Consider the following 13,229-nt stretch of genomic DNA (forward strand, 5'->3'; position numbering starts at 1 on the left):
TTGAACAGAAGTTACAAGGCGTAAATGTAATGGTGGGAAGAAGACTTGAGAAGCTTGTACATCAAGTGATAAATGATCTGTATCAGCTATCCACTCAAAACGATAACGAGGAAGCCTTGACGGAAGATACCGGATATAAAACCGCTAAACTGATCTCAGTGAGGCCGACGTTTGGCAGCATTAGAGTAGCCACAGTGGCGGTAACTGCGAGGAATGCAGCCCGCACTTAAAAAAGTACTCTACTTAAAAAAGAACGAGTGCGAATAGGAAGGGTGACCTGCCAGGTGGCTACGAGTTTGAAAGAAGAGCGCTGCTTCAGATGCTGGGTGGCGGGGCATTGTGCATTGAATTGTAAGGGCCCCGATAAGTAGAAATTATCTTTCGACTGTGGTGAGGAAGGCCACCATAAAGAGCAGTGTGCCGGGATGACGAAATGTGCCGATTGCGGCAAAGTAGGGCACAAATTTAATAACAGAATGTGTCGCAAGGCTAAATGAAGATTATACATATTAATTTCAACAGCAGCAGGGGTGCTCATGATTTATAGTGGATAATCGCAAGTAGGGAGGAGGCTGATATACTAATCAGTGAACCCAACCGCCGTGTTGTTGACGAGCAGATGTCGGTGACCAATATCGACGACAATATCACCATAAACATGTATTCAAATTGATTTTCGGTTAGGAGTTTCGGCTGTTGCCCTGGATTTTTGTAGCTGAGTGTAGCAGGCATAATACTGATAAGCTATTATATTTCTCCCATTGCAACAAGTGAAGACTTCCAGACGAAGGGGAACGCTTTGGTTACCATTAAACATGCTCCACCGCAGTGGACCATGTTTAATGACAGGTGACTTTAACACAAAATGTATGGAATGAGGGGATCTCAAGATACTCGAGACAGTCGAAAGATGGAGGGGCATTCCAAAGAAGGATGCCTGAGACACTCTAGTCGAGAATGCTGGAGAGATGGGATGGGGCCTTCTTCGTACGATAGACTCAGGAAGTCATCCCTAACATAAGAAGGTGGATCGGTCGGGGATGCGGAGGTCAATTTTTGTGTTACCTAGCTTTTGGACGCACATGGCGCCTTCAACGCCTACCTGGAGAGCAGGAGAAGACGAGATGATGTCATATGTTCCTACTGCGGCTTTGAGGACACAGTCGGGCACACCTTCGAATGCGCCGGGTGGCTGAGGAGCGACATCGGTGCGTAGCTGACACTAGGAGGCTGACCGTTGCCAACTTGTTAGAGGTACTGTCGGTGAACGAGTACTCCTGGAAGACGGTTGCAGATATAAACAGAACAATCCTGTAAAAGAAAATTCGCGATGAGCGGCAGTATCGTTAACTGCTATCGAGTTGCATGGGGAGGGGATAGCCTGGACGAGGAGGTTTTTGGGGGCCCCTAGGGGTCGTTACTGATGTTGCTCAGGACTCCAAACAACCCGTAGGAGTCCCACGAGAGTGCAGCATGCCCCTGAGTAATGCCGAAAGGAGGGTATCGGAGCATGCTGTATAAGGGGGAGGGGTTTTAGTGGATGAGAGCCCAATACTGCCTTCTGTGTAGGCAGGCGGCGGCTGACAGAGCTTTCTCCTCCTCCGTCGAAAAAGAGAGCTCATTTCTATACAGCAGATACTTCGGTTCACAGAGAATTTCTTATATATTCCGACTCTTTAAGCGCGTTAATTGCTGTTCGAAAGAAAAACATTGAGGATGCCCTTGTAGCAAACATCCGGTCCATTTTGCATGTATTATACCAAATGAGACAGCGATGTATATTTATATGAACTCCAAGGCATGCTGGTATGTCAGGAAATGTAAGCGTAGATGAAGCCGCCAGAACGGCAACAAATTGTGAAAGTACGGATATAATCCCTATTCGAGTGGCAGACGTCAAAAATTGTCTAACAGAAATTATCAGAAACACTTTTAGCAATGAATGGAGAATATTAAAGACTAAATAGTATGCAGTAAAAATTACCCCGTATAAATGGAAGAGCGATGTGAAACTGACTCGTCGGTAACAAATGGTGTTGACAGGACTGAGATTTGGTCACACACGAATACCAAATTCATAAGTTCTTACAGCTGAAGATAGACCGATGTTTAGCGTACTTTGTGACAAACTACTCATTATTAAGTATCACTGAGGAGTATGGAATGTATGAAAACCTCAGAAAGAAGTGTGGATTAAGAATTAGTTTACTGCTGATTTGGAAAACGGTAAAGTAGAAACAACAGCCGCTTACCTTAATTCTAGTAGTTTACTAACCCGTTTGTAATAAGCCTTCTACGAAGTAATAGGCTACATATAAGCTTTAAGCTTATATGGTGAATTATAAAAAAATAAATAAGTAAATAAGTCAGAAAATGAATAAAGATTTGTATTAAGTTTGACTACGGACTCCTTGTGTGAAGGACCTTTACATCTAAGTATAGGGTCCCTTTTTATTTATTTTATATTGTCTAGCAATTATGTACTTTTTGAAATTTTTTTGTTTTAAGTTTATTTTTATTTTATTTAAATGTAAGGACCCTACACACTTTGTCATCTGACGATCCCATTTGTGAATTTTATTTCATTTAAACAATCTGACGAGAATAATGGCCTTAGAAATCGATGCCATACCATATATATATATATATATATATATATATATATATATATATATATATGTATGCATACATATATATATATATATGTATGGTATGGCTATATAATATATATGTATATATATATATATATATATGTATATATATATATATATATATATATATATGTATATATATATATATATATTCATAAAAAGTAATAATAATAACAATAATAATAATATTAATAATAATGTTACGGGATGTAGTTAAGTCTTTGTGGAAGCGTTCCTTTTTTCTCTGCTTTATTATTTACTTTCCGATAATAAATTACAAAGATTTCTCACAAATAAAAGCTGAACGCTTTTTGCGATCGTGACTAAGGAGGCAAAAGACATTTTTAAGGAGAAAATATTTGCATATTACTCACAATGAGGAGCAATCAATTTTCCATGGTACATTTAAAACTAGTAATATAAAAATATGAATAATCATGGAAAAAGAAGAGGCTGATATTCCTACTCCGGTTCTTTAACTAAAGCTAAAGATCTGAGACATTCTGTCATGTTTTATTCGACGTCTACCCTCTTAAAATAAAATTCATTAATGAAGTAAAGGCGATGGATGCTACAATTTCTATCTCAGTCGTTGTGTTGCGTCGAGCCCTTACGCTCAACGACGAAATGATTCTTTTTTTTCTTTATTTTACACCGTTCTTTATCCGTATTACATTCTATGTCCTTCTTTTCTATTCTATATGAGCAATATTTATAAATACGATGTAGAATAGAGAAAAACATCCTACGGGAATGTAGTTCATCCGAGAGAAAAATCTAAATGTGCGTCATTGACGGCAACGCCCTTATGAATAAATTATGTCTCCCGTTACAGCTATGAGTTGAGTAAAAAAAAATATCAATGTCATTAGATAATCGTAGACCAGGCTCTAACGATCTCGGAAGGTCGGCGGGAGAACTTCTACACCGCACCGCACAACCATCCGACCGTCCGACCGAAACGAATAAAAATTTATACATGTCTGTCTTTGCAGTTCATTAAGGATTATGAATTGTTATTGCCACTGAGAGTGTGAGATGAAAAAGACACGAGAAAAAGGGGACGGGGGTGTTCTGCTGCTTATGCTCGCCTGCTCTCTACGGCTGCCACTTGTATTATTGTTTTCATTATTTTTATTATTCTCTTTGCCCTTTATGAATATGTATATTCGCCTGGGTTCACTGTTTTCCTTGAGTATCTAAATGTTGCGATCGTATTCAATACTAGGTATAAAACAAAAGCATAATCCCTTCTGCTTTAAACTAAAATTTATTTATTCGTTAACCCTCATATAAATTCATATTTAATATCCATTATATACACTTAAAAAATAAAAAAAAATACAGATAAACTTCCAATAAAAACACTACTAAAGAATAATTAATCAACCTATATTAATGAAATAAATATTTTTAGTTAACGACGAACACCTTATATTATAGGGAAAAACGAAAATGGAAGTTTCTTTAAAACAGCCAATTATAAAAAGAAACAATTATAACGATAATAAGGAAGAAAAATTTAATTAAGTTAATCCACAATTTTTTTTGACTACCTACAGAAGGTCCAGACATTTTATGTGTATGTGTGTGTGAGCGCGTGCACAACTAATATTACGAATATTTATGATTATGTAACCGCAAAAAGATTTTTTATAATTTATTTAAAAAATTCGTAACATATAAAGTTTTATAATTCTTTTCTAACGGACAGTTAATGAAATAGATACACCGATGCATGTTCCCACTGATCAATCTATCTGAAATGTTTGCTGAAAATTTAGTTTAAATAGAACCAAAAGCGTTTTTTTTTTCAATAACTTTGTGAAAAAACTGTGGATGCTACAATTATAGTACTCCAAAAAAGAAAAAAATTGTAGTAATCATATTAAAATGTTTACTATAATCTGAAGAGATGATTATTTAAGAAAGTTTTAAAAGATATAATTAAAAAAAAAAAAACATAACGAAAATTAATTATGTACGAGTTATTTTTTCAGAAATCCAATTAAAAAAACGTTTTCAGAACGTTATATTACTCAAATCGGTTATTAAAAAACATGTAAGCGATTATGAAAAAATATCTTAAATTGGATGCAAAAGCACCCGACGAAAGACGCTTATAAACCAATATATCTTCCTAAAAATAGATTTTTACGTCTTGGATTACATTTACAGCTTGTCATTTATTTTGGATGCAAAAGGAATGAATAACTGAGCTGATTTATACACCTCCAAGATATTAGGATGTGGTGTTACGTTATTTAATCAGAAGGCGTAAGCAGCTAAATAGGTGATAAGTTTCTTATTCGGGAAGAATAAATTTAAACGTAACATCCGAAGTAAACGAGACCAGTTTGTGTTGTTAATTAGAGTCCTATAACAAACAGAGGCCGGGAGAAAATCAAGTAACCGATAGAATAAAAAAATCTAAGTTACGACTAGGCTTTGTTTTAACGACCTTCTGCACGAAAGAACAAAGATTAAACTATCCCGAAATATCTAAATTTTGTAACCGGTGTATGGGAAGATCCAAATAAAATATATATTCGGTGACTTCTGAAAAGGAATTCAGAATCTCTTCTGTATAAATTTTGATAATATTTAAAACAAAAGTGTTTTTAAAAAGATAGCTTGAAAGAAGAACGAGTAACTTGAAAAGCGTGTAACTATGTCGAACTTACTTAATTCAAACAACTTAACGAGAAATATCGGCTAGGAGACTGATCTGTTGTTCAGTTACTCGGATAAAAACTAGCAAAACGATTCTGTATCGTGTAGCTGATACAGAATCGTTTTGCTATAGTAAAATATGTTTTTAAATATTACATATAGATTTTAATCAATCTAATTTAATTATGTATTCTTAATACCACTTAAAATTGCATGCATAATATTAAAAAGACGGGAATTGATTAAAAAACACTTGTATAAATACAACCAATTAGATTTTTGAAGGATAATTGTCTATACTAATCACCGACCGTTGTTGTATTACGATAAAGCAATATATTAACGTAGTAAATATTTATCGACTAATACATTTTGAAAAAATTGTCACTTTACTGATAAGTATAACGTCAGTAAGAAAATTTATTTTTAAAATCACGAACAGGACGTTCACTTGACGGTATAATAAAAAATTTACTAAAATAGTTTAAAACAATGCATAAGTACGCCTCAAAACCAACCGGACAGATAAAACTGCTAGCAAGAGAACCAGATGCATAAACTTAGAGTGAAAATTTGAAAAATACCAATAGTTAGTGGTTGTTTGGAATAAATAATGTTACGTCGATAACGATGATTTTTCTGGGAAACAGGGGTCATTAGAAATATCGAAGCTGATTTGACTCATTATAAATTAAAACGATAGTAGTATTGTAGGTGTCAAATATTCGCACCTGCTCAATTACTGATCGGAACCTCTTATCCTTCTCGGTTATACAAGTCGCATAGGTAAATAATCGTAGAAAAAAAAAGACTCTGTCACATTTTCTGACTGCAATTTTCTATGAGGTTGATTTTACATATAGCTTACGAAAAATTTTGGAAGGGGAGTTAATAATATTTGCGCCTGCTCAAAAACTGACGCCTATTTAGTTAGCTGTAGGAATTTACTTGCTGCATATATAAAATAATGTAGGCGATATTCCATTTGCCGGTCGACTTCACACCGGCAACTCGGTATACTTGAAAGATTTGCAGATCACCTGTATCACACAATGTAGGCGGGAAGCATCTCAGAAATAATTTTTGTTGAAGATGTAACTTTTTTATTTTTAAAGCGACTTCTGCAGTACGTATATAATTGATCGTAATATTAGCTGTGATTATTTATAAGTACTATACCAAATGAAAATAGATGGAGTGCTTGTTCGTTACTACATGTAAAATACGTAGTACTTATTGAAGAAGCACAAATTACAACCCGCTTCGCGGTCAGTAAATTCATTCCGGTTGTCATATATGTTTCTAAATACGACCGTGATGATATTGCAAAAGAATTAAATCCTTTGCACTTTAAGCGAAAAATATAACCGCGCAATTTTCTTCTAGATCGTGTTTATGTATGTATATTTACATATTTTTCCGTAATTAAAAACCGAATATTTTTAATTAAAAAATATTTATTCGAAATAATTTTAAACGGAAAAGTGATAAATTAATAAATCGATAAAATTACTAAGTTTTTCATTACAATATACACATATGCATATATTTATTATACAAATTTAAGTCTATTTATAGTTTAAAAATTCTCTAAATATCTAGTAAAATTCTACGTTTCAAAAGCGATATACGATGAATATAACATAAAAAATGCTTATATATTAAGCTAATTATCCAGTTAGTTATATATATATATATATATATATATATATATATATATAAAGTCCATACGAGATTTACGATAATTATTTTAATAGTAAGAATATTTTTGAATAAAAAATTTCAATTAATTAAATGAATATTAATAGAGAAAATATCTCGGTCTAAATTGGTTAAAGCTAAATGTATGATTTTCATATAAATTACTGTAGAAAAGGTAACCTAAGGTAACGCATCGGTAACCTAAGGTGGTAACAAAGAGTTTAATTTATTTTTTCTTCGTAGAAGTAGTTTTATTTTTTAAGTAATCCAGAAATTTTTAAGTTAATCAGACGTAAAATGTAAACTATTAATAATATATATATATTTTTTGTTTTTAATTACATAATAAATATAAAATGAGAAAGCAGATGTTACGGCTTAGCTAAATTTATGCGCTTATGTAAGAAAATTATTAGGACTTAGATATATTATTAATAGTTAGATATATTATTAATAGCACATAAGTGCATATATTTAGCTAACCCGTAACATCTGCTTTCTCATTTTATATTTATTATGTAATTAAAAACAAAAAAAAAATAGACGGATAAAGATTTGTTTTTCATTATGAATCAGAACGATTCGATTTTTTTAATGAAACGGGTATTGAAAGGTAGCTTTAAAAAAAATCATTAAAAAATCGAAGGAAATGATAAAAATACGTTTTAATGTAATTCGTTCTACTTATTTTCATAATGTACACCGATTTATTTTAGGAATTAACCTATTTTTCTTTCCCTAATATTTTCAAAACCGATGAATTTAACTCATATGTTTGTTACAACCAGACCTTTTCGAGTCGGTCGAATAGAATACAGTTCCCGAAAGCGAGCATTACCTCTATACTATAACAAACGTCTACGCCGAGCATAATACTAGGTAAAAGGAAGAGCGAAATGCTTCCTGTTATCTTATTCATAGATTCGAATGTATTTAATAAAAATAGTACGATGGCCACCGAAAAATACAAACTAATATTTCCAACTTCAACAAATTACTTTCACTTTTATCCGACTAGCTATAAGAAGGAGAATAAAACAACTTACTTATCTTAAACGTTAAAATGCAAAATTCAATTATATCAACAGCGTAATCGGCATAACCTTGAATCATGTATTCTCCCCAGAAATAGTGTATCGTGTGGCGGTAGTCAAAGGAAAAGTTTTGAAAGCTGTAATATTTGATGACACATTAATGGAAAGTATCGTAATATTGTATTTTAAAATATGACTTTTCCTTAACAGGCCGAGAGATGAAAATATAGTAAAGTATTTCAACATTGACTTTTTTAGTGGTTTATTTCTTTTTGTGCGTTATTAAATGTAGTTAAACCGACTCGATTAAATTCGTTTTGTTGTAAACCCGGGTATGCTTTCATATTTTTAAATTTCTTTATTCGAATAAAATAAATGTTTTTTTTTTAACCTTAAAAAGATTAATTTAAAGAGAATAAAATTTCTCTACAGTCTGGGTCAGCTTTAATAATTAGCGCCTTAATCCGTTGATAATTTTAGTTTTTTGGTCGATATCTTGTACCCCGTTATTTGATGATATATTACAGATGAAAACCAAATAATACTGAAATTACAATTATTTTTTTGCAAGGTAACTTGAATTTATTTAAAATAGTCTACAGAAGATATCGGTAAAGATAAGATGTTGAATCTTACCGTTAAGTATTAAGCACAGTAACAGAAAACATAAAAACTATGATTCTTTTAATAAAAAGTATTTTACAGTTAAGCGCCTTGAAAATACACGCTCAACGTTGATGAATAAAGTTTATAAGACATTAAAGTGACACGTAAATTTTCGTGTGCGTATTTGGTTCTGGAAAATTAAATAAAATATTTAAAAATAATCGGATAATCATTTCAAAAACATAAAATAATCATATTTTATTAACGATTCAAAAGTTATACGTTAAACTACCGTTGTATGTTTAATTTTATCGTATTTATTATAATAATATAATCTTGAATTTAATGTAGCAATAATTTACGAATACCAAAATGATTTATTTAACGGGATTATTCCCATTATTTTGAAAATTTGAAACGGGTGGAGTTGATTTTTGACTCGAAATATTATAAGTTAAAGTACGGTAGATTATTTCATTGAAATCTTTTCGCTAAATTAATTACAGATTTATTAAGAAATTATATTTTTTTAAAAATCTTCTCTAGTAATTAAATCTAGTAATCGTTTCGATTAATTGTTCTTCGAAACATAAACCATGTAAGGCAATAGTGTAATATTTAAAAATTATTTGAAAATAAATAATATTTAATAATATGTAATCTTGATAAAGAGATCACATTTTATTAATTAATGATCTACGATAAACGATATGAATTAAACGATTTTTGTACAGATTCTTAACGATTAACGATTTAAAAAATTGTAAGAAATTCAACGACCGTTACAAGCAAAATCCTGTCGTTTTAAGTGGCTGTACACAAATTGTAAGAATATAACCGAGAAAGTAATGTTGGTTAATGCATGTGTTTTGGCGGGCGGAAATATAAAAACGAGGGAAAAATATATTTATTCTATATATATTCTTCGAATATAAAATACTTGATACCTTCCTACAAAAAAATTGATTAGGCAATATTTTATGACAAAAACCGATGAATTTTTGTAAAACCAACGATTTAAACATTTTTTTCTGAGAAAGAAAGCAATATGTGCGTAAAGGTTTCTTTAGCGATACCTTAGCCTTTACGGGAAAAAGCGAATAAAATTAAAAAGAGGGAATTTCAATTAAAACTAATAAGAGAATAACCCCGATTTACGAATTAAAAAAAAGAAAATTCTTACACATAATATTTGGAACTGTTCTGCTATGAATAATATTTTCTCATATCCACAATAAATATTTTTAAAATTTCTTCCTTTAGTATAGATCTGAAGTTCAAAAGATATTTTATTACCTACTCACTATTTTAGAAGTTTTACTTTTTAATTATTTATTAAGATGAGACTTTTCCAGAAACGTACAATCTAACGTATTTACATAATGTACTGATTAAGGTTTGAGAATAGTATGCGACAAAGTACGAGAAACAGCTCATTACTTCGCAATAACAATTAAAACATTCTTTAATAAAACTGAAATCTTATATCAGAATTAATAAAACTTCAATATTTATTTAATAATCTTATATCGAGTCGGCATATATATTTTAATGGAAATTAATATCTTCTAATACTGTAAAATATGAAAATTATATTAAATCTATAGATAACACTCTTAAGAAAAAGTAGAACTTGTCATTAAAAAAACGGAAAGTTTAGATTATCCGTGTCTGCCGAAGTAAAAATCCCAGATGCTGTTTAATTAAAAATTTAATCAACGTAATTCTGATGAAACATAAACACATTTCCGTTATTAATAGTTCGTCCGTCAGTGAAAGATGAATATCTTTCAACAGAGGTAAACCTACAAAAATAATAGTAGGTATTTTATCGTTAATTAAGTCAATTTTCTCGCTTTGATATGTTCTTTGAGGTCGATGAGGTACTTAATTTACTAATATATGTATTTATATAAAGCGTTGTTCTTTTCTTCATTATTAATCTCTAATAATATTGTGCATTGTATTTATTTTCATACGTGCGCCAATAAGTAAACTCTCCATTTACATTTATTGCTACACTATTGATCATTTAAAAAAATAAACCGATAAAGTATAGAACTTAATTTTAAAAATGTTTTTAAATTTAACTGGTATTAAAAAATGATAATGAAATAAAACGACTTTATTCCAACAATTTTCTATTTTTGATCGATCGATTGATCTAGAGCTTTATTAAACCACTTCGGCTATTTTACATAATACCGTGTTTGTATAATATCACGGACAGACCATAAACACTAAATAATTCTACACCGTAAATCATCACTATCTGATAAACTCTAACGCTAATAATTTATCACATTAACAAAAATTAATTCAATTCCCAGTCTTCATATTACACGAACATTCAATGTTCATTCTCACATGCATTTCTAAATTGTACTAGAACTTCATCCTTTACTTCCGTTAAATAATCTAAACCCGTTGTAACATAATGATCTTTATGTTTCTATTTTTTCGTTCTTTTAAACCTCAAATTTGTTTCGTTCCTTAAGAAAAACTGCTAACATTTTCAACATTTTTTAATAAGATATCTTATCAATATCTACTAAAGTAGATATTCAGTAACTTATACATTGTAACCTCTGCATTTCTTACTCTAAAAATTAATATAAGCTTAAGAACGATATCCTTTGCTTAATATTCATCCGATATATTATCCTCAACATGATAGCTCTATTTTCTAACTTCTGTATTCTGCCGATTTGACCCTCATTATATTCAAGCAATACTGAGATACAAAAATTTACAAAAGGTCCCACCATTCTTTTATATAAATTAATAGCTTGAATATAATTAATTTATTTGTAATTTTACCCAGCACAAACATTATTTTTGATATTCTTTTTTACATATTTGATCGACAAGTTTGTCGAATTTCAACTAATTGTCAATAAAAACTCCCAAATACTTAATGTACTCTACTCGTTCAATATCTTTACTATCTATCTTTCTGAAATCTGTTTTTGATTTTTGTTCTTTAATACCGTAAATTTTGTTTTGTTTGCACTTGACTTTAGTTTATTTAGATTCACCCGTTTGGTAATTTAATTTATATCTATTTGAAGTTTCTCTACACCTCTTTCTATGAAATCACCTTCTATATACAGGAAAAGTATCGTCAGCAAACAGTTGTTTTAAACATTATCATGCGAAATGTTTATCTTAATGTAATGTATATATATATTTAATAAACAATAAAGCTCCTAACACAGTTCCTTGTGGTACTCCTAAATAAACAACCTTATCACTAGGATTACATTATCCACCTCGGTTCTTTGTCTTCTCTTATTTAAATACGATTCAAACCAACATATGTGTAACCTTCTACTCCGTAAAACTTTAATCTCTTTAACAATAATTGTCTATCAATTCTCTCAAAATCTATTTTAAAACTCAAAAATACAGATATGATGACTTTGTTTTTATCTAAAGACCGCTTCCATTGATTCGAAACCAAAGTCAATTCGTCTCACATGAATGATTTTCCCTATAACCTGATCCTTTATCCATAAGTATGCTGTAATTTTTCACGTATGGATCAAATTGTTTTTTCACATAAATTTCAATAATTTTTTCGATTACATTAACACTACTGATCGGTCTTATTTCTTTGCATTTATCACCCCGTTTTATTTTTCTAATTGGTGTAACTAAAGAACATTTTAGAACATTGCTCATGTTTTCTGTCAATATTTTTTCGTTTCAATATTCAATATAACACTTTTAAAGGATTAAAAACATCTAAAAAACATTCTTACTCATTAAATCTCCATCTATTTTATTGTAGCTATTTCTTAATTTTAAATGGGGACCATTTTAAAAAAACGGTCACTATATTAAACAAAAAAAAATACAGTAAATAAATAAAAATCATAGCTTAGAGGTTTTTAAACCGAATCAAAGATATTAAAAAATAAGTATATTAAATATATAAGATAATAAATAATAAGATAATATATAAGATATTAAATATAAGTATTTCTTTAAAAAAGGACCGTTTTTTATATATTTTCATATTATCACTTATTAAAAAGGATAATAAATAAAATTTCTTAAAAGTACGAGTATTAGGAAAAATATAATAAAGTTAAAACCAATTATTATATAATCATTTATTTGTTAATCCGTTTGCGCGGTATTCAATTTTTTACTAATAATTAATTAAATTACTTAATTTGACAGACACATGTAAAAACAACTTTTATTATTTTAATCTTATTCTTTAACCTCATAATAAAATTAAGAAATCAGTTTATATTGTTAAAAAAAAATCCTAATTTAACATTCTGTGATTATATTTTACTTTACTGTGCTATTTAAAATAATTTTATCCTATAAATGAATCAAATTCTAAAATAATCTAATTACTACTAATTAAAGAACTGGCATTGGTATATATATATATATATATATATATATATATATATATATGTATATATATAAAATAACAAACTGCTTGGATAATGAATTTGATGGGAATAAAATTTAAGAAAAATTTGATTTTCAATAACCGTTAAATCGAACGTATTAAATTATTATTAACAAAAAAATGAGGAGA

The sequence above is a fragment of the Lycorma delicatula genome, chromosome 4 (genome assembly GCF_047948215.1).
Source record: "Lycorma delicatula isolate Av1 chromosome 4, ASM4794821v1, whole genome shotgun sequence".
NCBI classification, from domain to species: domain Eukaryota; kingdom Metazoa; phylum Arthropoda; class Insecta; order Hemiptera; family Fulgoridae; genus Lycorma; species Lycorma delicatula.